Raw genomic sequence first — 21555 nt, forward strand, 5'->3', positions numbered from 1 at the left:
AATTTTAGAGGTATTAACTCAGAGAAGGGGGAGAAATGCAATCAGTCACACAAAGAATATGTGTAATAATGGGGTGAATAAAGAACATTTTGTCCTCGTGCTTGAAAGTGAAAAGATTGCTTTCGAGGTAGATAGAGAATACAGAGAACTGGTGTTTTGAACCTGAGCAGAACAGGTGTTTTAATACGTATAGGTCTATATTTTACAGTATGAGAGACTTGAGCCAGCATTCTTATGGAGGAGGTGGAAAAAGAAGAGTTGGTTCTTATATACCACTTTTCTCTACTTGAAGGAGTCTCAAAGCAGCTTCCAATTGTCTTTCCTTTCATCTCCCTTGTGACCTAGGTGAGGGTGAGAGAGCTCTGATGTTACTGCTCCATCAGAACAGCTTTATCAGTCCTGTGGCGAGCCCAAGGCCACCCAGCTGGCCACATGTGGGGGAGCAGCAGGGAATCAAACCCAGCTCACCAGATTAGAAGTCTGCACTCCTAACCACTGCACCAAGCTGGCTCTTGTGTGTATAGATCACATACACATTAAAATACAAAAACAAATAAGTGCTTAACAGGAAAGACTACATTCCATCATCAACTAGGCCAATTAATTTAGGTTAAGACATCCAGCAATGGATAAATGGAATCTGCATCAACAGATGCAGTATATCACTTAATATTAGTTACTGTGAAGTTGCAAGAGAAGAAGGAGGTGGCTTTGACTTTTATGGTCTCATCATAGGCCTTTCAGGGGCATCTGGGTCAAGTCTGCACAGGGCTTTTTACCCATTCCCAGCCTGAATAAATCTCTCCTGTGTACACTGAATTCGATTTCCATTTTGCTTTGGGGTAATTTAAATGTTCCCCCTGCAACATGATTGAACCAGAGTTCCCTGCAATATCCAGAAGTGGATATAACCCTCAATATTTGAAAAATCGCTATCAGTAAGTGTGCATATTTCTGCTTTATGTGAATTAACTTCCTGCTCCCTGCCTGCAACACCGACATAGAAAAGAAGTCTTCACTGATTGACCAGGGCATCAGTTCAAAGACTTCCTGCTTCCTAGTTTCAAGGCTTCCCTCCCAGTTTTAAAGTGACTGCACTCCAGAAGCCCACACTTCTCCCAGCATTGATTTGCCTCATTCTCTGAGAGGTTGCTGCTGGCTCGGGAGTCAAAAGAGAAGAAATAAAGCACTAGTGCTGGCTGGACTTCACCCGACCCCCCCCCCCCACACATACCAGTTCAGGAAAGTTAGTTCAGCTTCATGACTAACACTCCCCTCCCCGCTCTGAGCTTCCCCAATCAAGTATAGAAGGCTTCCTGTTTGAATTTGGAGAGAGGAGGAAGAAAGAGAAAGACCCAGGTTCAAATCTATCTGAATTCAGCAGGATTGATAGCAGGGGGGGGGAGTGCAGAATCAGCTGTGGTGAGCTCTGGGGGGTCACAGGATGCGAGGGTGGATGGTCTGACAAGAGCATGGGGGACATTGGTTGTCCTTCAGCCATGACACTCTGTGGCATCTCTCTTTGTGACAATATCCCACACTTAGGAATCAGACAGTAAAAGATGTGGCAAGGCTATCAAAGACACCAAGTGTTGATGGGCCGGCCATATGGTTGTCACACACTAACGATCCTTGCCCGTTCTCTTTGAAATGTTGTGTGACTCTAAATTCCAAATGATTTAATGCTGTCAAAGAATGAAATATGACTGCCCAGCAAACACACAGTGCTGCCCAAACATGCTACACCAGTGGAATCAAATGTTTCTTTACAGGCATACTGTTCTTTGATCAAGAATTCCTCAATACAATCAGGAGAGTTTGTAAAACGATTGTCGGAACTATCCTTAATAGAGTTCTCCTCCAGAGTTTGGGGACCCAAATCTGGAGAAACACCAATATTTCTCTTAAAAAACAAACAAACCCCAGATTTGGCTTGTGCTGTGACATCACAGCATAAAGATTACGCAGCCACACTATGCTTCCTTTCCCTCTGGTGTTTTAACCAAGGGATGTGTGTCCTAGTAGGCTTCAGTATCCTGTTAAGGGGAAAATAATGGGACACAGACAGGGAATTGTGGCTAACAAAAGTGAATTCTAGAAATGCCTTGTGTTCAACTGGAGGGTAGCCAGAGTTGACCACTGGCCAGACTGGGATGACAAGTGGTTAGAGAAGCCTTTCTCCAATTTTTCACTGTCAAGGAACTCCTGAAACATTATTCTGGCTCTGAGAAATCCTAGAAGTGGTACAATGGTGCAGAATATGGTTGGGAAGCAGAGCTGTGGACACGCCCACCCGGGGCCCCTCCCCTTCCCACCTTCCACCACTGGCCATTTGGGGGGGAGGGGCAGGTCGACATGACCATATATAATCATATCACTCGAGGCCAGTTTGGTGTAGTGGTTAGGAGTGCGGACTTCTAATCTGGCATGCCAGGTTCGATTCTGCGCTCCCCCACATGCAGCCAGCTGGGTGACCTTGGGCTCGCCACGGCACTGATAAAACTGTTCTGACCGAGCAGGAATTTCAGGGCTCTCTCAGCCTCACCTTCCTCACAGAGTGTCTGTTGTGGGGAGAGGAAAGGGAAGGCGACTGTAAGCTGCTCTGAGCCTCCTTCGGGTACGGAAAAGCGGCATATAAGAACCGACTCATCCTCTTCTTCTTCTTCTTCTTCTTCTTCCTTTTCGATAAATATTTAACAAATTTTAAAAATGCATTAAACATTAATTAATTTCCACCCATTTGAGAAACGCTTCCTGGACCATCAAGAAACCCCAGGAAATATCCTACAGGGATGGGTCCAATGGAATGAAACACATTGGCTGGTCTCCACTAAAGGCCACCTTTAGGTAGGGTTGCTTTTGAATATCTCATCCCTGATGTTTGGACAATAACATCCCTATTCTCGTGTTGTTTTCCCCTTGCATGAATTAAACCTTAGTTTATTTATTCTTCCCATCGTTTTCTAACCTCATCCTGAACCATTCTAGCGCTGGAAAATACATATTGTCAAATGCTATTTCTATGTTAGTCAATCAACACTCTACATGTACATTAGACATGCACATGCTACATATTACTATAGTGTAAATTGCACAAGCCCTACAAGGTATGCATACACTAGAAATGTATATACAGAACAAAAGCCACTGACAAGGACATAGATTTGCTCCTCTCTGCTATTAGGGATGATTCCATATCCATTCCTGATAAAAATTCTCCGAAGAATTGCACCTTTCTGGCCAATGTCAGGGAACAGGATGTCTAACCTCTTCGCCGATTTATTTAAAGGATTGCATCCTGAGCCCATCCTTTTTCTAAGAGGCTCTGGGAGGTGGTCTCTTCATTTTATCCTCAGAACAAACCTGCAAGGAGGAGGAGGAAGAAGAAGAAGAAGAGTTGGTTCTTATATGCCGCTTTTCTCTACCCGAAGAAGTGTCAAAGCGGCTTATATTCACCTTCCCTTTTCTCTCTCCACAACGGACACTCTGTGAGGTGGGTGAGGCTGAGAGAGCCCTGATATTCCTGCTCGGTCAGAACAGCTTTATCAGTGCCGTGGCGAGCCCAAGGTCACCCAGCTAGCCAGCATGTGGGGGAGTGCAGAATGAAACCCGGCTTGCCAGATTAGAAGTCCGCACTCCTAACCACTACACCACTACAGTCTGGTCCAAGGTCATTCAATGAATATCCTGTATGGTTCCTCAGTGGGCCAAACAGCATTGCCCCAGACTGTTTCTGGGCAGGAAAACAGCATGTGTGGTAGGAGTTCAGGCCCCATCTTCATATGCGCAGAAATTGAGGAAACCCTGGAACTTGTATATGATGACTGCACAGGCCCCCAGAACAAACGTGTCCTCTGTAATATGTAAATAGGCTGGAGGAGGGATTTGAAAGCAGGTTTTCCTGGTCACAGTTCAACACACCAATCGCTACACCAATGGTCCTGAATCTTTTTGAGGCCATGGGCACCCTTGAGTTCTGAGGTAGGGTAGTAGGCACAATGCACAGTTGCAAAATGGCTGCCACAGGAAGTGGAGCCAGCCACAGAAAACCCGTCAATCCTTCGAAGGAAGCAAAGGGAGCATTTAAGCCAAGATGTCAGAGAGGCTGCCCTTTCTTGTGCCTGTTCATTTCCATACATCATTAGATGTGAGCTTTTTTGAGGCCACCCTTTTGTGGGTTACATGCTATTTCCCCCAGTTCGATCCTGCTGGTGGCATAGGCTTGTCGCAAAGACAAAGCCATGCATGGCTAAATGCACAGCGACATAACTGCAAAACCTCAAATGGCTCATTAAATCAGTCTGGGTTCCTTTGGTTGATCCAACTGTGACTTGGACAGCGGTAGAGCTAATGCGTGCCAAAGAGCACTCACTTTTGGGGATGTGCACATTTATCAGGCCCAGGCAGATTCCGCACTTCTCAGACAAAGCACAATTACCCTTATTCGTGTGCACAATTCTAATGCGGCTTCCAGAGCATGACCTCATCAGCCCACTGTTCTCCTTGCGATGGTCCTGTTTTTTCTTCCAAGGGCTGGTTTGTTCCATTGCTTTTGGCATTTGTGTGGAAATGGAGCTTAACCTCTGTGTCGTGTGATTTGGTCAAATGTGACTCATGATTCCATTTTCCCTCTCGGAAACTGTGGGAGATGGCTATGCACTATGCAGCCCACTGGGGAAAATCTACATCAGGGGTAGTCAAACTGCGGCCCTCCAGATGTCTATGGACTACAATTCCCATGAACCCCTGCCAGCAAATTCTGGCAGGGGCTCAAGGGAATTGTAGTCCATGGACATCTGGAGGGCCACAGTTTGACTACCCCTGATCTACATTATGCTCGCTAGGTGACCATGGACCATTCATCCTCTCTCTTTTTTATATTATTATAATTATTTATTCAATTTCTAGGCCACTTCTCCCTACACAGCAGGCTCAAGGTGGCTTGCAACATAAAATCTGTACAAAGATTAAAATCATAAAACATTACAATAAAAACAATACATAGACCAATAGTTGTTCGGTAGCATCAGTAGTATTGGTTTATTCACGTGGTACGACCAGAAAACAGATTACAGTACACAGTAAGTATACAAAAATAAAAAGGGGGAAAGATACCAAGCCAATAAAATTTCAAATTAAAAGGCAAGGCAGCTAGTAATTAACACTCACTTTGCTCACCCAGGTCTTCTTTATTTTAGTTGCTTTTCAAGGCCCAGACCATGTAAGGCCTTGAAGGTTAGAACCAGTACCTTAAACCTGGCCCAGAACTCAATGGGCAACCAATGAAGCTGCTTAGGACAGGTTGAATATGAGCCCTCCATAGAATCATAGAGTTGGAAGGGGCCATACAGATCTTCCAGCTCAACCCCCTATTCAATGCAGGATCAGCCTCAAGTATCCAGGAGAAAGATCTGTCCAGCAGCTGCTTGAAGACTGAAGTGAGGGGGAGCACACCACCTCCTGAGGCAGCCCATTCCACTGTTGAAACACTCTGAATTGAAAATTTTTTCCCCACAAGTATCCCAGGATCTCATTCACCCACACTGCTCCCCAGAAGTGTATCTCCCATCCAATATGCATGCTTCTCCTTTTTGTGACCCAGTTGTAGATAGATAGATACGTTTATTTGTATATAGCCGTAGGCCTTTACAAAATAGTTGTAGAACTCTGCACTTCTCTGTATTGATTTGTATCTCGTTCTCATTTGCCTGCTTTTCCAGTGTGTCCATCTTTTGTTGAACTCTATCTCTATCTTATGGGGTGTTCACTACTCCTCCCAGTTGGGTGTCATTTGTAAATTTAATGAGTAGTCTTTCCACACCCCATTCAGATTATAGATAAAAACATTGAAAAGTACTGGATCAAGTACGGAGCCCTGTGGCACCCCACTGCATACCTCCCTCCAGTCTAATGGAACACCCATGACAACAACACTTTTTGGGTGCGGGTGTCTATGCAACTCCCTATCCACCTAACCATCTGAAAATCCTGTCTGCAGCCCTCCAGTTCGTCCATCAGAACATCATGGGGAACCTTGTCAAAACACCTTGTGACATCCAGGTAAACCCACCTAAATTACCTCCCAGAGTAGGTGTGGTGATGTAATGGAGGGGATCAAGTAATCAAGCCATGAGTAACCCAATCCCTCCATAGAAGGATGGGATCAGGATCCTAATCCAAAAAGGAAATGGGCCTGTCTTTGTGCAACTCTTTTGCCAGGTTCTCAGAATATCGTGTGTTTTGGAGTATGTGGGAAGCATGTCGGTCCAATTGTTAATCTCTGAACAGCCTGTGTTCCTCATCATATTAAAAACCTTTAAAAAAAACAAAAAAAAACAAAAACGGTGCAGCTCCATGATTGTGGATCGATGCCATTCCTAGGATTAGGCAATATCCCAAGTGCCGTGACGTAATAGTGCTCATCGGCTCAAACTGGGAGGGATTAGGGAGGCATGTTTCTGCCAGCTGCCCAGAAATATTGGGGGAGGAGGATTTGTGACAATATTCACTCATTTAGGGATCCTGCAGAGATGAGGTTGCCAGTCTCCAGGTGGTACCTGTAGATCGCAGTTCCGAGTTCTTGCATTGTGCAGGGGGTTGGACTAGATGACCCCGGAGGTCTCTTCCAATTCTAGGATTCTATCTCCCATTTGTACAATCAAGCTCCAGATGATCAAGAGCTGATCCCCGGGAGAAAATGACTGCTTTGAGAGGTGGACTCACTACTGTTCTACCCTGCTCACTCCGTCCCTTGCCCAAACTATGCCTCCTCTACGGTACACCCCTCACAAAAATCTCTAGGTATTTCCCAACCCAGAGCTGGCAACCCTCTGTGGCATAGTGCTCAGGCATGATCCCTGTGCCAAAACAGGTACAAAGTACAGTCCCAGGGTAGAACCACCCCCCAAACACCACAAAATGAACCATTCTCACAATGGAAGAGCAGGCCAGTGGAGTCTCCTGTAGGCCAATTTAACAGCCAGCTTGGTGTAGTGGTTAAGAGCAGCAGCTTCTAATCTGGAGAGCCAGGTTTGATTCCCCGCTCCTCCTCCACATGCGGCCGTCTGGGTGACCTTCGGCTAGTCACAGTCCCAAAAGAGCTGTTCTCACAGAGCAGTTCTAGCAGGGCTCCCTCAGCCCCAACGACCTCGCAGGTGTCTGTTGTGGAGAAAGGAAAGGGAAGCCGAATGTAAGCCATTTTGATACCCTTTCAGGTAGTGAAAAGCAGAGCATAAAAACCCGTCTTCTTCTCCTCCTTTTCCTTCTCCTCCTCCTGATTTGTACATAAATGACTGAGAATTGGGTGTGAGAAGTAAATTCGAAGATGACACCAAATATTCAAGGTGGTGGGATCCAAAGAGGAATGTGAGCCTCTTCCTTCCCCTAAGAGGAAGTTCTGCTTCATCAGCAGTTGCAAGTTCTTTTGAGACTTTTTGAAAAGAAACATATGGACAAGGATGAGCCAAGAAGAAACATTCTCTACTTGGATAGTTGTATACAGTCTTGTTCGGGAGCAACCTGATCCTGCTTCATACCTTTCTCAGTCACAGCCATTTTTGGTCTTCCTTCATAATGTTGATGAGGACGACTTCCAGCTACAAACAGATAAACACCTGAAGCATAACCCCTGATATCACAACTGTTGGGGCGGGGGGGGGGGAGGAAACAGGCTTTGGATAATCGACAGTGTAATCCCAGGAGACGGCAGAATAGAAAAGGAAGAAAAGGAGAAGATCACAAAATGCCAAAACGTATGAATAGAGTGAGAGCAATACTAAGAGGGGAAGGTGGCCATCATGCCAATAAGTCTCAGGAAACATCTGGCCAAAGAACACCAGCTCAGCTCCAGAAGACAATGTTGCTAGGAACAGCAAGAATCCTGCAAAGAAACATCAGCATTTCCTGAGAACCTGGCTATATCTCAAACTGCAGAACACCATCTACCAGTCAAACGGTGACAACTCATGATAATAGTTTATTCCCTTCGTTTACACCAGGAATTGTGGTCCATGGACATCTGGAGGGCCGCAGTTTGACTACCCCTGGTTTACACCCTGCCTTCCCTCTCTTCAAAGGGGACCCAGGCCAGCTTCCGTCATTCTCCTCTTGTCCATTTTATCCTAAAAGCAACCCTGTGAGGTCGGTGAGGCTGAGAGTATGTGACTGGCCCAAGCTCACCCAGAAAGCTTCCATGGCGGAGTGGGGATTCGATCCTGGTTCCCCCAGATTCTAGGCCAGCAATCTAACCATCACATTTCACTGCCTCTCAATACCCACAGGAGCAGACAGTATTTAAAATGAAAGAAAAAGAGTGGGAAGACCAAGCCCTAATATCTAATTTTCTGTCCACCTACAAAATAGCAAATTACTTCTTGATCAAGCAGGGGCTTGGCTTTCCCTCTGTCGTTCTTTTGGCTCCTGCCTTCTTTATCTTTGCACCTGGCTCTTCAATTCTGCATCATAAGGTCAGCATGGGGTCCTTTTAAAAATCATTTTTGACTTTGGTGAATCACTCCTAGTGGTAAGATCTGAAATGACCTTAAAGGGTTATGACCCTTCTTTGGAACTGGGCCAGGCTAAGAACTTACTACAGGGAGACCAGAAATCAGAAATGTTTGCCACAAGAAGAAAGTGTGTGATTTGACCACAGCAAAAAGGTGGAGTGGGAACCAACAATTCTATTTGTATCCCACCCCATCTCTGAGCATGAATGGGGTGTTCCCCATGTGACTTTGCAACCAGTCTGTGAGGTAGTCTAGGCTGAAGAACAGTGGTTGCGCCAGGGCCATTGCAAAGACAGTAGTCTTAATGGCAGAGTGTCCAGTGTTGTGGGGCCATTGCTCATGTTCTATCAGTTATGGTAGCTGCCCTCCTGAACGGAGAGCTCCTCACCCAATCTCTTCTGCATCATAGTGCTCTCCCACACAAGATGGCGAGCATGCGATGAGAACCACTGGGATCACTTGACAGAAAAGTCCAAAGAGAGCTAGCCTGAGGTAAAGCTGCTGCTTCCAGGCTAGGCCCACTTGGTCTGAGCAACTGGTCCATTACATGATGTCTTTATCCTGCTCTCCCTGGTGGATTCGTTCTGGTCTTATCCTGCCCACAGACACACCCCAGGCATGCAATTCACTGTGCAAGGAGAAATGCAGCTGCAAACCTCCATTTTCTTTCTGGATCACTATAAGCAAAGAATGGTTAGGCTAAGAGATCCTACCCAGAAAGCTTTGCATGTCAGGAATAAGCTTCTTCTGTGTGAAGTCAGTCCCACCCAAGAGACTTTCTGGCTTTCGTAAGAGTTATGCAAGGTAAAGGTATCCCCTGTGCAAGCATCGAGTCATGTCTGACCCTTGGGGTGACGCCCTCTAGCGTTTTCATGGCAGACTCAATACGGGGTGGTTTGCCAGTGCCTTCCCCAGTCATTACCGTTTACCTGCCAGCAAGCTGGGTACTCATTTTACCGACCTCGGATGGATGGAAGGCTGAGTCAACCGTGAGCCGGCTGCTGGGATTGAACTCCCAGCATCATGGGCAAAGCTTTCAGGCGGCTGCCTTACCACTCTGCGCCACAAGAGGCTCTAAAGAGGCTCTAAAGAGTTATGCAAACTGATCTGCAAAAAGAAAGGGTTGGGTCACCTGCTCTTTCCCCCACCCTGGCACAGTGAGAACAAAGGAATATGACAACACCTGGCTGGTGACTTACTCTCTCACCAACCCTAGATTGTTTTAGCTTAATGTCTCTTACTCGTGAAGTCATCCACCTTGCAGCTTCCTCCTGTATTTAATCCCTGGTACATCAAATTCCCATTAAGAGATGGACTGCCACATCTGGACACCCCCTGTCTCCCACCGTCAATATGCAAATATGGCTAACACTTTAGGACCACTTGAAGCATTGTCTCAAAGTCTCCCCAATAAATCCATTAAGACTTCATTGTCAAAGTTCAGTTTGCCCATTAACAGACCTTCTTTGACATTGTTTCTTTGACATTGCTCAATTCATCCTGTCAGACATTGCCCAAAGCCCTTCAAGGCACAAATCTGGCTATGAAAAGGGAACTGAAAGTAGTCATCTCTGTTCTCATATTTAAACTTCCTTACATTAAACACAGAGCCTCTTGTGGCGCAGAGTGGTAAGGCAGCCGTCTGAAAGCTCTGCCCATGAGGCTGGGAGTTCAATCCCAGCAGCCGGCTCAAGGTTGACTCAGCCTTCCATCCTTCCGAGGTCGGTAAAATGAGTACCCAGCTTGCTGGGGGGGAAACGGTAATGCCTGGGGAAGGCACTGGCAAACCACCCCGTATTGAGTCTGCCAAGAAAACGCTGGAGGGCGTCACCCCAAGGGTCAGACATGACTCGGTGCTTGCACAGGGGATACCTTTACCTTTACATTAAACACATGTTGCAGGACAGGCTGCTGCTTTTTCTAGACTCTTCTTTACACGTCAGATGGTAACTATAACTCTTTGATCCAAACTTAACTCCCTTTCACCCCAATCACCTTTTTCACTTCCTCTGTATGATTGCGTTTAGCTTAAATTGAGTGTCTGTTGTTAGGTGCCTTTTATTTTGTTGTTAATAAAAAACCCTTTTATTTAATTTTTTTAAACTGCCTCTTCCTGAGATTTTTGGCTAGGTTCTCCATATACATTGGTGGGGTTTTCTCGCTCATTCCCCCTCTTGCAGGGTTTTATCTCCTAGAATTGCTAATCCCCCTAAAATATTCAGGAGACAGGCCTATTTTAAGTAACAACACTTCTGCTACATCCTTCCTAATTGTTACCTACCCATGACCCTTCAGCTACCTGACCCTTTCGACTCTTCCATGCCACCTGACCCACCACCACAGGAAGGGGATGTGACTCAGTGGCAGAGCCTAAAGTTTGTTCAGTCTCCCCAGCTAAAAGGATCAGACAGTAGGTGATGAGAAAGACTTCTGCCTGTGACCCTGGAGAGCTGCTGACAGCCTGAGTTGACAATACTGATTTTGATTGACCATGAGTCTGATTCAGTAGAAGGCATGTGTGCCTGACAATGAGCAGACATTTGAACCCAGGTCTCTTTGTACTGGCTAACCACTCTACTGAACAGTTTCTTTCTGGGTCTGGTATAATTTCAAATGTCCAGGGCGTGCTTAACTTGTTCCATTGTAGAATCTCAGTATTAAAAATTAGAAAAATGGCCTTGCAGGCTTTCCCTACAGCAGCTCCTGGAGAAGAAAGCAGAATGTGACTGTTGACTTCCTTTATGCCCCTTTACGCCACAGATCAAGATGGATATGGACAAGGTGGAATGTATTTAGAGAAGGGCGACTGGAATGGTTGCAGGGCTGGACTCTGTGCCTTGGAAGGAGAGGTTGGGAGCGTTAGGTCTGTGCCACCCAGAGAAGAGGATAACTGTGTCTGACTATGTAAAAGATAGACATGCTAAAGAAGGGCCAACTGGTTTAATGCAGCGTTTAGAGACATGGATGAGAAGACACGGGTTCAAATGATGGGAATGGAGGTTCCGCTTAAGCCTTAAATATTAGAAAGCAGTTTCTGATGGGGAGGGCTGTTTGTGCCTGGAATCTGCTGCCTTGGTGGGTGGTAGAGTCTCCTTCCTTGGAAGTTTTCAGGAGGAGATTGGATGAGCGCCTGTCAGGAGTAGGTGATTTTTAAGTCCTTCAGAAGGTGGGGGGCTGGACTGGATGGCCTTCTGTGGTCTCTCCCAGCTCATTTTGATTCTGATTTAAGCTCAGCCCAGTTGGTGAAGGATTATCAGAGAACCATGCACTGGCTGAGGTAGGTACTCTTCCATTTCTGGCCAAGAGAGGTACCCGGGAGAGCTGCAGAAGAGGTATTCGTCTGTCAGAGGTTGATGATGAACACACATGAAGCTGCCTTATTCTGAAACAGGCCATTGACCCATCAAGGTCAGTATTGTCTACTTAGATTGGCAGATGCTCTCCAGGGTCTGAGGATGAGGTCTTTCTTTCATATCAATTCCTATCCGGCCCTTTTAACCTGGGGACTGAACCTGGGACCTTCTGCATGCCCATCAGAAGCTCTCCTATGGAACCATGGCTCCTCCCAAGGAGCTGAAGCTCAGTGTTCAAGCAGTCAGGGGTTGGAGGTGGACTCTGTTGGAGTCCTTGATACTACCTTCTCTTGATGCCCTCCTGTGCATGGAAGACGTTACATAACAGATGAGCCCACAGGGAAAAAAAAAACTGGCTGCCAAACAGGAAAGCTGAACCAAAGGCCCATTTTGTGACCAAATTGTGCAGCATTTTGGCAAAATTGAGATGCACCCTCAAAATTATCCTGTTAAGGGGGCAGAATTTAAATTAGGGGTAGGGGTGGGGCTGTGCTTCAGCAGTAGAGAATCTAGCAGCATAAGAAGTTCCCAGGTTCAATCCCAGCATATCTGGATCTGGCAGGAAAGACCCCACTTGAAAAGCCTACAGCAGCCTTTCTCAGCCTTTTGACCTTGGAGTAGCCCCTGGAATATTTTTCAGGTTTCAAAGAACCCTGGAAGTGGTGACTTGTCCCTTCAGGGAAGATGTGGGACCGAGCCAATCAATCCATTGATCATTGCCCGTTTCCATCATGGAGAAAGAGACCAGGTCTGTGGAGCAACAGGGGACATGGGCTTCAGTGATGTCTAGTGTTGTCAGCAGCCATCCAAAATTCTGGGAATGGACGTGTAACCCCAGGGAGCTCTTGCATAACCCCGGGGTTTCCCTGGGAACCCGGGTGGGGAATCAGTGTCCAACAGGACCACCATAAGTCAGCTGTGACTTGTCAGCAATATAATAATAATAATAGAATTAAGAATGTTCCAGAATGCACACAGTCATCCTGACATTCTTACTTTCCTGGATGGAAGGAAGAGAAAGCGACGGACCGGCCGGCCGCTCTCTGGGTCTGCAGCAAGGCCTGTCGGCTTCGGTTCGGCCGCTCCTAAATCTGTTCTCCTTTCTCTTTGCTAGATTGATCGCCCTGTTTACAATTAAAGATGGCATCAGAGTAGGGGGTGGAAGCCGGCAGCTGTTATGAAGGCCATTGTTATTTATGAGCACAACATAAATAGAGGTGTAAATGGAAATTATATTTCAAAGCTGTAATAAGGCACATCCATCAGCCGGCTTGGAGGAAGAAGCTACTGCTGCCTGTCTCCTTGAGGGCATTGGATCTTGCAGGGGCCAATTGCGAACGCTCTTTGGCTTGGCTTCAGACAAGTGTTGGGCCCAAGGAACAAATGCAAGGAGTGGGAAGTTTGAGCTAGGTTGTATTTATTTACAAGTATTGACTTCATTTACACCGTTCCTTTCTCCCCAAGAGGGGAGGGCCTAGGAGCTCACCTCTTTCTCCTCTCCTCCCTTTCTCCTCACAGCAATCCTGCAAGGTAGGATAGGCAGAGAGTGTTTGACTGTCCCAAGTTTATCCAGGAGGCTTCCATGGCAGAATGGGAATGTGAACCTGCATCTTCCAGATCCTAGTCCAACATTCTATTCAATCTGAAAGTGGCCATTTTATTACAAAGGTACTTCAAGAACAGAATGGAAAGGGAAATTGCTGAAATGCATGTTGTTCTGACACTCAGAACAATGGAAACCCCAGGACTCAACAGGAACATTGGTTTCTTAACTCACTACATCTGCTAACCTACATTCTTAACAATCCCTCAGAAAAGCCAAATGTCCTCTGTATTTTAATTTATATCTTATTTGTAATAATTGATTTGAACAAGATTTTAATGTAACTATAGTACAATGCAATGCAGTTTGGGATGGTATACTGATATGTTCTTCTCTTGTCTGGTAACAGAGGAGACAACCAGATGCTCTTCTTCAGAGATGATATTGCCCTAAGATGCTTGCATGTCGGAGAGAGTAGAAAGGGGGCATGAGGGCCTGGTCTCAGCTAACTGCTGTCAGCTCTTGATTATATGTTTGCTCATAATTATTCTGTTAATGTGGACATCCTTATTGTACACAAACTGTTTCCCCTGCAGTTCAGTCCCGAGTGAAGGCAAACAAATCCCAATTGCTGGTTTCCCCTATTTATCTGTGGAACCTGCTAACCATTTTAATTATGCTGCATGTAAATTTCCTCTTACACTTTGCCTGTAAGTATGAACCGATTACTGCCGTTCAATGACACAGTATCTGAGCAAGCGTGCGTGGCACACAAAAGCTCATACCTTGAATAAAGCTTTTAAATGGTGCTGCTTTAAAAGATACATTAGATACATGCACGCACGCGCACAAACGTTTATACTCAGAGAACAAGCTCGGTGTCATGGTTATGAGCTGCAGACTTCTAATCTGGAGAGCCAGGTTTGATTCCACACTCCTCCTCCACATGCAACCAGCTGGGCGACCATGGGACAGTCCTGTTAGAGCTGTTCTTATAGAACAGTTCTGTCAGAGCTCTCTCAGCCCCACCCACCTTACAGAACGTCCGTTATGGGGAAAGGAGGGGAAGGCAACTGGATGCCACTTTGAGACTCCTTCGGGTAGTGAAAAGTAGGGTCCAAAAATAAATCTTCAAGTCAATTCTGACCTGTGGCCACAAATTGACATCCTCCAAATTACAAATTGACATCCTCCAAAGTGTTCTCCCATCGGCAGCCTTGCTCAGAACTTGGAAATGGAGGGCTGGGGCTTCCTTGATCATGTTGATCCACCTCTTGTTGGGCCTTCGACGTTTCCCAGCAGGATTGTCTTTTCTGGTGACTCATGTTCTCATAATGTGACCATACGAGCCTGATTACCAAATGTAGATTGGTCCGATTAATCCTATTTCCAATAGCCACTTCTGGCTGTGAAAGTCGGACAATGAAGAAATCGGGCAGGAGGAGAGGTGATTCCTTTGAACTCCGGTGCTGGAAAAGGCTTCTGCAGGTTCCGGGGACAGCAAAAGTCACAAACCAGGAAATTCTAGAGCGCGTAAAGCCTGATAGATCACGGGAAGGAAAAATCACAAAACTCCGGCTTGCATACCTTGGCCGTACCGTGCAATCCAACACATTGGAGAGACCAGTTATGCTAGGACAGATCAGTGGGGAAAGGAAGCCATGCTGACAAAGAACATGTTGGTTAGATACAATTAAAACAGACACCAGCCAGCATATTATACAACTAAAAGGTGCAAGATCAGAAGGTGTGGACACAGCTAAGCCACAGTTGGAAATGACAGTTCCTCTGTTTAGTAATGTTAGCATCTAGGGAGAGCACAGGCTCAATTTGATCTATAAACCACGCTTTATTTGGGGGGTGGCTACTCCTCCAAAATGCCATACATGCATAACCTGCTGCTGCAGTTGTCATGCTACCAAATTACACCTGCCCAAGGACACAAAGCTACAGAAAAGTAACCACAGTGTGACAAGTCACAAGGCTGTCCCCAGATTCTTGGGATGCCTAACCAATGTCTAACCAATGTACAGGTGTGCAGCGATAAAACCCAGGGCCATTCCGCACCAGGATCTACGTAGCAAATTGGTTGCGGAACGAAAAAACACCATTTTAAGTAGTGGAATTCTGCATTATGCATACCTGCCTTTGTAGTGGAATCCAGTTTCGTTTCTATTGTTTCCCACAGGTTTCCAGTCTCAGCAAAAATTGCTAGCCAGGAAGCAATATTGCCGAGCTTTGTCCCGCCCCTGGCCGTCAATCAAATGGGCAGCCAATGGGCAGCCATTATCATGCTCCCAAAAAGCCCCTCTCCCTTTAAGGAAGGTTTTTAAAAAACACACACACACACACACACACACACATACACACACGTTGCATTGAATCTGCGTTGATTCGTTGCAGTGGAGAGACCCATCTAGCTAGCAGGTGGTGTTTGAGCTGCCATTTCATCATTACCACGCTCTCCCCAAGTGAAAAAAAAATACCCCCCCCCCGCACGGGCGTGATTTTCAGCCGAAAATAGAGTGAAAAGTAATGGGAAAATAAACCAGCAAATGGGGCTGTGTGTTGCTTTGTGCTTGGTGACTTTAAACAGCTCTGGGGAGGGACTGCAGCCAGGGAAGCCTCGCTGGGTAAACGAAGGCTCGCCGGTGCGTTGATCTCCGCTCGCTCCGAGAGAAAAAAAATGGCGATCACTTTGCTGGAAGATCAGAGGAGAGAGCCAGGGGGAGGGACTTTGCAGAAACCGCAACAATGGTAACACACAGAACTTTCCCGCTAGTGTTGCAGATTGGTTGCAGGAGTGTAGCGCTTTCAGGAGGGTGAATCTACTTTTTGGGATTTCCCTGAAAGCGCTACAACGAAGCGCTTTTTGCAAATCGGATTCAGGAGTGTTGCAGATTGTCAACGACGTTGTCCATAACAGCAAATCAGTAGCGATTTCAATTTGCAACCATTGTGCAATTTTGAACGAGTGCGGAATGGCCCCCAGTTTAACACTTTCTAAATCCATTGCTTAGAAATGTAGGGAAAAGGCCTTTTGTTGTTATTGTTTATTTATTTGTTTTATTTTAATTCCCTTTTTAGCTTGCCACTCCTGAAAAGGCTTGTGGCAGGTTACAACACATAAAATCCCCAATAATATTCCCCTAAAAACAATAAACAATCCACAATGAGCTTTAAAAATGATCCAAGATACAATGCGGTGAAGTAAAAACAACTAAAAGACCCCCCCCCCTCCAACTGACACCTCTGGGGGTGGACATGGGAGAATTAATCTCCAGCTGCCAGTAGGATGATTGAAGGTGGGAGGGGGGTCCAGATCTTCATTAGCCTCAACCATAGACCTGGTGGAAGAGCTCCGTCTTGCAGGCCCTGAGGAACACCAAAAGTTCCTGCAGGACCCTCAGCTCTTCTGGGAGCTCATTCCACCAGGTAGGGGCCAGGACCGAAAAGGCCCTGTTGTCAAGTGACAGCTGACTCTCAAGGATCCCAGAGGGTTTTCAAGGTGAGAGGTGTCCAGTGGGCTGATCCGGCTTAACTGCTGAGATTGGCTGAGGCTAGCCTCAGCAAGCCAGGTCAGGGTGTGAAAGGATGTAGAGGCTAGGAAAAGAAAAGAACGGAGAGAGCACGACCAATAAACAGAAACCCCAAGCTGGAAAACTTGTTATGACAACTCTTGAAAACCCGTGGAAACTAAAAACAGCTAATTCACATGTCTGTAAGCCAAGCTGCTCTTTAAACAATGAGGGTTACATAGCAACTCTCTTGGAAGAATTTCACTTGCGCATACTGATTCGAGAGCCCTTAAGCAGAGACATTTGGACACAGAATTGGGAAGGTTCATCCCATTGGAAAGGGATTGAATTCCAGGCCCCGGTTTGAAAACAGGAACCTGGCCGCGTTTTTGGACGTTCCTGTTATCGTTCCTGCTACTGCCGTGCTTGAAATGTTCCCCGACAGAATTTTTAAAAGCAGCACGTTCCGAATGGGCGTTCGGTGGGACACAAAGCCGCCTTGCGCGTTTGCTACAAAGTGCAACCATCCTACAAAGGGCTCGACTTGCGCTTCAGAGAAACAGAAGGAAGAGGGATGAAAGATAATCGCTCAGATCTAGCAAAAGGCATCTTTGTGCCGAGGTTCCTCCGGGCAGATTTCCTCTTGTGGAGACACTTAAATGCACTTTGGCAGGGGAGGGACAGACCCCCGGCTTTATGCCTGATTCAAACGGGGAGGTGATTTTTCTTAATGTTCAGGAATTTCATTTTGATATCTGATTTGCTTTCATTTCCATTTCAATGGGAAACACCTTTAATCCCTTGAAACGATTGGTGGGAAGGCTGCGGAAAGAAAGGCCTCTCCATGCAGTTCTCTTCAGCTCCGTTCGGCTTTGATGATGAAAAAGTTTCATCACTGGCTTCGTACCTCTTAGCACATTTTTATCTCGCCTTTCTTCCAAGGAACTCAGGACAGTGTGCGTTCCACCCGTTCCTCTGTATTACCCTCAAAACAACCCTGTGAGATAGATGGGGCTGAGAGGGAAGGACCAAGGTCATATGGTGATGTTCATCTGGACTGGAGAGTCCAGCCACGTTGGTCCTCACCTGCTGGTTTCCCCTCCCTCTGACCTCCATGAAGTTTCTCACCTGATGTAGAGCGTGTGAAATGAATGGCATTCGTTAATTTACTGCTTTTCCCCATTTGTTTTTGTTAGTTTGAGGAATATAATGCTTGAGTCATAGAATCCTAGAATCCTACATTGGGAAGTCCCACCCTCTGCTCAATGCAGGACCAGCCTAAAGCATCCAGGAGAAGGATCTGTCCAGCCACTGCTTGAAGACCGCCAGGGAAGGGGAGCTCCCCACCTCTTTATGCAGCTGATTCCGCTGCTGAACTAGACTCATAGAATCCTAGAGTGGGAAGGGGCCATCGAGGCCATCTAGTCCCATCCCCTGTTCAATGCAGGATCGGCCTAAAGCATCCAGGATAAGGATCTGTCCAGCCGCTGCTTGAAGATCACCCATGATGTCCAAGTAATTCAGCAGTGGAAACAGCTGCCTAAGGACACCTCCTTACTTGGACTTACTTGGACTATGAATATTTCTTTCCTGATATCTCGATAATATAATTCTTCACGTGGTTTAAAGTATTTTTCAGTTAGCTTTCCCACCATTTTCTTCAGTTGCAAATTGTGTATGTCCTCGATGGTTGAAAAGTTTCATTCCCAGTTTTGGCTTTCTTTCTTTCTTTCTTTCTTTCTTTCTTTCTTTCTTTCTTTCTTTCTTTCTTTCTTTCTTTCTTTCTTTCTTTCTTTCTTTCTTTCTTTCTTTCTTTCTTTCTTTCTTTCTTTCTTTCAAACTTGCCATCTTTTCCACACTGCAATGCAGTCTACTGAGAAACTCAGTAGATACAGATACAGATCTAGAACAGGCCAGGTTACTCAGGAGTCCGTGTGTCAGAGGAGCATCTGGGGGACCTAGACCCATTCTGCACAGACTGGATAATGCACTTTCAATGTCTCTTTGCATATGGATTTTCCTACGCGGAACGGGGAAATCTACTTCCAAAGTGCAGAATCTACTTCCTTGGGTGCAGAATGGTCCCCAGGTTCAAATCAATGGACTGATATCTCCTCTGTCTTGCCTACCCAATAGGGCTGTTGATATAATGGCGAAAAGAACTTCCTGGAGGAGAGGTGAGATAAAAATATAGTGAAAAAAGGTTGATTCTACCAATAAAGGTACTCTGAATCTGATTCTACTGAAATATTCACCTGCATTTTGCTCTGGTCTAGCATTTCAGAACAGCTGGCTTTGTTTCTGAAGGAGAACCTCTGGATTCAGAGTCCTTGAGCATCCTGAATTTTAACTCCCAATTTTTTTCCTATGCAGGCTGTCATAACCTTGACCCTTCTCAGCTCAGACGCAGCACTCAAAACGGCGACAACACAGGATGTGCGCACAATTAGACGCACCCTATAAACATGACTCAGGCCACCTCAACCATGTATTGTGATTACCCAGCCTAAACCAGTGGCCTCTTGTGACAGTGAGATCCAAATATAGTGTCTTTGGTTAACACGCCCCCCCCCCTCCCCGCCAGGCTAGACCTGCAGTCCACCTACAATAGTGCATATGGGGAAAACATTCTCATCATGATTTTCTCAATTTGGTACACCAGCCTTCTGTTGCTCCTGCAGTATGTTGGATTCTGTTGTGACTCCCCCCCCCCCTCTCGGAGGTAAGACTAAACCAGCTGCAGCTAACTTGACTGTAACTTATCAGGCTTGGAATCTTCACTGGCTTCTAGCACATCCACCGCATGTGCACCATCTGGCCACTGAGATAGTGAGCATGTCGGGGAAGGGGGGGGGGGTCAGTGAGGAGGAAAGCAGAAAAAAAAAAACAGCCAAGGCGGTTCCTGTTAGATTTTCCACCATCAATGATAACACAATGGCTTTGACTCCGCCACGGCTGGAAAATTCCCCGACTCTCAGGGAACAAGAACCCCCCCACCCTTTCTTAATTGTTCTGTAGGTTCAGTTTGTTCTCAGCTCTGCTCTTCCGGCATTCTAATTTAAGCAGGGACGTTTCTAAAAACTCAGCACAGGATTAGAGCCTGTGACCTTTGCAGTCTCGGGTGCAAATCCACTCACAGTAGTTGCTTAACATGAGTCCTATGAGATTCTTGTGGCATCGTGCGGTCCTATATGTTTTCTGTCAAGGGATCATATGCCGTGGGGAAACCTCTATGCCCGTTCATACCATCCCAAGGAGATGGCTGCAACAGTGCAATGAGGGAATCTTGATGCAAGAAACTCTTTTTAGTATGGGGTTTTTCTGATGCTGGCAAATCTACCAGGTAGTACATTCCCTCCTTTGTTGCTGTCCCCCTACAACCCTGAAGTAGACTCTCAGAGTCAGTATGTGGCTTATTGTTTCTTGCAAAGCTGGCTTTACGTTCAACCCAGAGAAGAAATCTGGACTATAATTATGGAGGCTTTTACGTACTATCAATCCCAGTCTTTTCATCCCCCTCCGCTTTCTTTGCTTGTGTTCGCCTCTGGCTGTTTCCCCCCCTCCCTTTCCAATGCCCCTTTGACACCATCGATAATAAATGCAACACCCGGGTGCTTATTAGCAATTCTATCGTATTTCTTCAGGATGGCCAGGAAACGACAGAAGTGATTATGGTAGTAATCTATGTATGCTCAGCGCCCTGTTGAGAAATTAAGAAATTCCCAACAAAAAAGGAACAGGGCAGCATTCGTAATTCATTCCCCTGACTCAGGAGGGATAGAGGAAATTTGGAACTTCAGAACCTGGTGAGAAAACTGAATGGGGAGGATTTTGCTAGCATCCTCACATGTAGTGAGCCTACTCGTGCATCACCCTTCCTGGAACAACCATGACACGTGAACTGCCTTAAACTGAAGCAATCCTTCAGCCCATCCAGGCCAGTAGGAGCTACTCAGACAGGAAGTGGCTCTCCAAAATCTCAGCCTGAGGTTTTCCAAATCACCTGCTAGCTGATCCTTTGAATCGGTGACGCCAGGGATTGAACCAGGGGCCTTCCGTATGCCATGCAGATACTCTGCCACCGAGCCACTGGACCCTCCCCACTTGACCAATTTTACACTGCCCCAATTGTCACTATATTTTGGCCACTTTGTACCAAGCCGTTGTCTTCCTATCCCCTCCTGCTACAACACACAAAACAGCCACACGCCAGGAATAGTGCACTGGCATCCCTGAAACTACAAAGCCAATAATGCAGTGCAACGGTAGGTAAAACTGATGCCAGTCAACGCAGGAATCGGGCCCTGTGTTCAGTCCCGCTTGGCAATAGCTAGAGGCACATGTCTTTCTGTTGCTTCTTTCCATACTCCAGGTGGAAACCACAGGTGCACACTGGAGTGAAGACTCAGCAGTGAGCGTTCAGCGGCATGCCAGGTTCGATTCTGCGCTCCCCCACATGCAACCAGCTGGGTGACCTTGTGCTCGCCACAGCACTGATAAGACTGTTCTGACCGGGCAGTGATATCAGGGCTCTCTCAGCCTCACCCACCCCACAGGGTGTCTGTTGTGGGGAGAGGAAAGGGAAGGTGACTGTAAGCCGCTTTGAGCCTCCTTCGGGTAGGGGAAAGCGGCATATA

This window comes from Paroedura picta, chromosome 4 (assembly GCF_049243985.1).
Source record: "Paroedura picta isolate Pp20150507F chromosome 4, Ppicta_v3.0, whole genome shotgun sequence".
In the NCBI taxonomy this organism is placed as follows: Eukaryota; Metazoa; Chordata; class Lepidosauria; order Squamata; family Gekkonidae; genus Paroedura; species Paroedura picta.